Source organism: Geotrypetes seraphini, chromosome 10 (assembly GCF_902459505.1).
Source record: "Geotrypetes seraphini chromosome 10, aGeoSer1.1, whole genome shotgun sequence".
In the NCBI taxonomy this organism is placed as follows: domain Eukaryota; kingdom Metazoa; phylum Chordata; class Amphibia; order Gymnophiona; family Dermophiidae; genus Geotrypetes; species Geotrypetes seraphini.
Window position 1 is genome coordinate 23,762,284 of NC_047093.1, and position 6,000 is coordinate 23,768,283.

Genomic DNA, 6,000 nt, shown 5'->3' on the forward strand with positions numbered 1-6,000 from the left:
AATCTTGCTATTCTTTGAGATTCTGTATGGCCACCGTGAGAATGGGCTATTGGGCTTGTTGGATCATTGGTCTGACCCAGTAAGGCTATTCTTATGTTCTTATTGCACCTAAGGTTTCAATGCCTACTGGTACCTTAAACCACTTTAGGTGCTGGTAGGTGCGATTCTATAAATGGTGTTTAGCTTATGATTGACACTTGTGCTCCTCGGCGCCTACCTTTAGGCATTTATAGAATCGGGGCCTAACTGGTTAATTGCTTCTGAATATCCCTGAATCTCCCCAGGCAAGACATTTAAATGGCCAAGATCTTCTGATCATTTTAATGGCTTTGAATATCGAGCAGATAATATTAGACAAGTCATGTGGTTATCTTAAATCAGATATTCAGGTCAGTGCCATGGAACATTGCAAGTACAATTAGTTAAAAATCTTTGGTTAATTGACCCCCCTCCCCCCTTTTTTTTTTTTAACACTCATAGGTCGGGAGCAGCGCAGAGCATTCAAAGCGCTGGCCTGTGCTAAAAACGCTATTGCGGTTTTGTAAAAAGTGGGGTTAGACTTTTTATTCGTGTGGTTGGACATAGCCAGTTATTTTTTTACCCCTTTAAATATTGATCCCAGTATACACAAGAAGGGGGAGATGAGAGAATTTGAGGCACCAGTGAAACAGATGCAATGCCATGGTTTTATGGATCTTAGACAAACTGCTCTCTTTGCAGTGGCAACACCCCAGCAATATTTGTAACTTAAGCTTCCAGCCTCATCATTGCACATAAAATATTTTGTGCACAAGACCATTTTCCCCATGAAAGACTTGATGCTTAAAAGCATTATGTTGCTGGCAAACCACCGGTTACAAACTTATACACTATAAGATAGTCAAATGAACTGTGTCATTTCTCAGCGTGCAACTAAAATCAGCTATATTTCAGTATCATGATATATTCCACTATGTATTATTTACACATTTTGAGAGCTTAGCAAATGGGGATGTGTCATGTACTAAACTGTATATAAATCAGAAAGTCATCATATAAGAAATCTGTTTGGGTTGTGTTTATAGCTCCTTGTCATTCAGTATCTCTTTAATCTTTATATTTTGACATCACAATTAGAAATTGTTCCAGATAAAGAATGAATCACTGCCAAACTCTTGAAAGAGAGGACGAGCCATAAGCATTAGATTATTCCCAGTCTTTTCCAACTCTTCTGTGAATTGTTCCGGGAGAATGAATATAATAATAATAATAACAGTTTATATACCGCAGGACCGTGAAGTTCTATGCGGTTTACAAAGATTAAAAGATGGTACAAATTGATTGAACTTAACAGAGGTGAAAGATGGTGGTTAACTGCTCAAGGGAACCGTTATTGAAGAGAAAGAGTTGTACGGGCCAGCTATCTAGATACTTCAAGAACAGATATGTTTTCAGGTGTTTCCTAAATTCCCCATAAGTAGTAGGCGTAAGCAATTGTTCTAGATCTTTACCTCATAATGCTGCTTGATGTGAGAAAAGGTGTTGATGGTGTCTTTTGAGTTTACATCCTCTAACTGGCAAGGAAACGAAGTTCAAATGTGAGCTTCTCTTATGTCTGTTGGTTGAGAAGAAGAAAAGGTTAGTTATGCATTTATGATTGCCTACATGCTTACAAAGTTTTAACACGGTAGGCGCCAACAAAAAAAAAAGTGACAATTAATGAGAACAGTGTTTTACTCAACATCAAAATAAGTTGTCTCATTGCATCAGGGCCAGTCCTACCTATAACTGTGTTTTGCACCAGTAGCCCTGCTTCTTAGCTCCACTTTTCAGCCCTTCGATTTATTTATTTATTTATTTTAAAAATGTATACACCGCCTATAACTAGGTGGTTTACAAATCACCACACACATCAGAGGTCCCAAATACAAACACAACACACACACACACACAAATCTCTGCAACGCCACAAACAATCCACTATAAACCAGTCTCCAAATTATATAGACAACAAAAACATGGCTGCATAAAGATGGATCCTCAAAAGCTTTTTAAGATTCCAAATATTAGCGCAGAACCGCAAATAGCCAGAAAGGCTATTCCACAACTTCAGTCCCACAATAGCAACAGTAGATGCTCTAGTGTCAGCAGAGTGAACTTCTGACATCATATCCTGTGACAAAACACATAACACTCTCAGAACATAAAAATCTATCTGGACCATACACAGTTAAAGATTCTTTATAATACAGAGCAGCGGGAGCATATAGGGCTCGATAAACAATACGTAATACTTTATGCTGTACCCTAAACAAAACCAGCAGCCAATGGAGTTGCCAACGTATAGGGGTGATGTGATCAGACCTAGGCACACCTGTAAACAGGTGGGCAGCTGCATTTTGGGCCATCTGCAATGCCCTACATCTAGCACTTGAGATGCCAAGATATAGCGTGTTGCAGTAGTCAAGTCTGGAAAGCGCCATCCCCTGTACAACAGACTTGAAGTCAAGAGGTGAAAGTATAGGTTTCAAATGAAAAAGCAAGTGAAGTTGTACGAAACAAGACGGAATCGTTGTTGTCACTTGAGCTTCCATATTAAGACGATGATTAACCTTCCCCTCCAATAGAGTTATTTCCTTCTCCACCCTTAAACATACATCCCTCCCACACACAGTGGCCAAATTTCCATACCACCTCTCCCAACCAACATTCAAACTTAAATCATGTTTCATCAACCAATTAACAACATTCTGCATATAGAAATTCAACTGATCATTCCTTTCAGAACCCAGCAACCCCAAAGAATGTCATCTACATACAACCTATAAGTGCCCAAAGACTCAAATATTGACCAAGTGAAGCCATACACTATAGATGTTAAATAATACCTGGTGGTCCACTGGGGGGCCAATGGGGACAGGAGTGCAGCCCTCTCACTCCTGCCCCTTCACCAGTCCTCCAAAATAGCTGCTGCATCTTTTCACAGCAACTTGTGGTACTTCAAGAGGGTGCGGCAGCCATTTTGAAGGCACCGGCAGTGAAAATCCAGGATTGCCACTGACCATGGGAGGCAGCTGGGCTGCCTCCCAAGGGTTCAAAATCGGGTCTATTATGGTTGGTTTGGTTTTTTTTTCATGCAGAATTAAGCACCCTTGAGGCAGACACTTGCTAAACCTGGCCATGTCCGATCATCAATAAATTATTAACCTATGTGTGACTCCACTGGCATTCTAGAAACTGTGCATTTATTTATTTATTTTTAAAATGTATAGACCGCCTATAACTAAGCGGTTAACAATAAAAACATTCACAATATTTATTTGGTTCCAGTTTTATAGAATAGCTTACCAATGGAGTTGAGGAAAAAAGAGTCTTAGTAGTATAATGGGTAGACCTCATGTCAAAATGATTGACAGCTGTCAAAGATAAGGATCGACCAATCAGCGTTCACTTCTGGGTTAAGCCCCGCCTACACCATGCCCACTCTCTGCCTACTTTCACCCAAACCCTACCCATGCCCCACCCACTTTGCCTAAGCCCCACCCATGCCTTGCCCATACTACGCCCACTCCCACACTACAGAAGGAAACCTTAGTTAATGTTTCTGGGAAGAGTAACACCCCGATTGTCATGGTGACAACTGATAAGCTGGTTAATCATAAAGGTTCTTGCATCCCTGATAAAGCCAAGGGTGGAGGGGGAGGTTTGTTCAAACCTTTCTGAACATGTCCCTGACTACTGGTATTGTCATAGTGGCATATGCCTTAGCTCTTTAACAAGCAGAAATAAAAAGTTCTGGAAAAAAAACAACCCACTGTCCCTAACTATTCATGTTAAAAGACAGAGTTTTAAAGACATTTTTTTTAATTTAGAGCTAGGTGAAGTTCAGAAGGAGCCATGGCTAAGACTTGGTTAATGTTTGTGGGATTGTAACAGCCCCTATTGTCATGGTGACAACTGATAAAGCCAGGGATGTTTAAATATGAAGAAAAAAAAAACCAAAACCTGTCTGAACATGTCCTGCCCCCTGGTGTTGTCATAGTGATGTATGCCTTAGCTCTTTAACAAGCAGAAATAAAAAGTTCTGAAAAAAACAACCCACTGTCCCTAACTACCTCTGTTAAAAGGTAGAGTTTTAAGACATTTTTTTTTTTTATTTAGAGCGAGGTTAACAGAGTTGACTAGAACAGGGTACAGATGACGGAATCTTTATTGAAGCATATTTATTATGATCCAAACGCAGCAGGCAATTATGGAGGAATTAACCCTCTACTTCAAGCGGCTAAAAAGAATGATATTACAGTCCGTAGAAAAGACGTGGTGGATTGGGTCACCAGTAAAAACGCATACAATTTACACAGGCCCGCTGGAATCCATTTTAAAAGAAAGAAAACAATGGCAAAGCGACTTAGTGGACATGTCGGCCTTGGCCCATTATAACAACAGTTACAAATACAACTTAACGGTAATAGATATCCTGACAAAATGTGCATGGGCCGTGAGTTTAAAAACAAAAACCGGTCACGGAGTTACCAAAGTCTTTGAAACAATATTTAATTTAGGGCGTACACCTGAAAAACTACAAACAGACAAGGGTAAAGAATTTTTAAATAAGTCTGATTGGTCGATCCTTATCTTTGACAGCTGTCAATCATTTTGACATGAGGTGTACCCATTATACTACTAGTCTTTATTAAACTTTTAAAGACATTTACCCCTTCTTTTGCTAAGGTGCGCTATGCTTTTTAGCGTGCGATAAATATTAGCACCTGCTAATCACATGCTAAATGGTAATGTGTGCATGTTATCCTATGGATACGTTAGCGGTTAGCACATGCGTTGATTTAGCGTGTACTAAGGGCTCCTTTTACAAAGGTGCACTAGCGTTTTTAGCGCATGCACCGGATTAGCAGGCGCTGTAGCGCGCGTTACCCGAAAAACTACTGCCTGCTCAAGAGGAGGCGGTAGCGGCTAGCGTGTACGGCATTTTAGCGCATGCTATTCTGTGCGTTAAGGCCCTGACGCACCTTTGTAAAAGGAGCCCTAAATGCGCGCTGAAACACTTAGCACACCTTAGGGCTCCTTTTACTAGGGCTAGCGGTTTTAGCGTGCGCTTAGCACGCGCTGCATTGCCACACGCGCTAGATGCTAACGCCAGCATGAGCTGGCGTTAATTCTTGGCATGTAGCGCAGGGTTAGCATACACGGTAATGCATTGTGCGCTAAAAACGCTAGCGCACCTTAGTTAAAAAGGAGCCCTTAGTAAAAGAGGGCCTTAAAGACCCATTATCTTCAGTTGTCTTTTAAGAAGCGACTTCCCCTTCCTTGTGTTTTTCCCCCTCCCCCCTTACCCTCCTCTTAAATTTTATTTTTACTTCAATGCAATTTTATCTTTACCCCTCCCACCCCAGTACCTATCGTACCAAAGTTGTCTATGTCTCGTCAATCACTTATGTTATTTTTAAATGACCCCTTTTTTTAATTGTATCTTAATTTTAGTATTGCAGATACTTGTCGATAGACGGTATATCAAATATAGAATAAACTTGGAACTTGGATGGGACTTGAATTCCGTGTTTCAATCTGTATTACATTATATTATATTATTGATGCATTATAAGTAAGTTAGAGTTATGCTATTTTGTATACGGTGATATTTTTTTTTTCCCCTCTTTCCTTTCCTATTTTAATTGAGTTATTTTCAATAATTCCTGAATTGTTTTGCTAACCGCTTTGGTAAATTAAGCGGTATATAAAGACTTTTAATAAACATAAACATCCTTACCCCTTGGCTATCTCCGCTTTTTGTTCTCTCTCTAAAATTACCTTCATGATGGCTACTGCTAGACATAAAAGTCTATTTGAACATTGATTTAATGAATTTCATAAATGCATACTGGTTTTATTCATATGTCTTGCTTCAGGATTTTGTATTCATAGAGATAGATTATTCATCTTATAGCCTTTCTACCTTCCTCGTCTTCTTTCATTATCTTGGATTTTGGATATCCCAAAACCCTG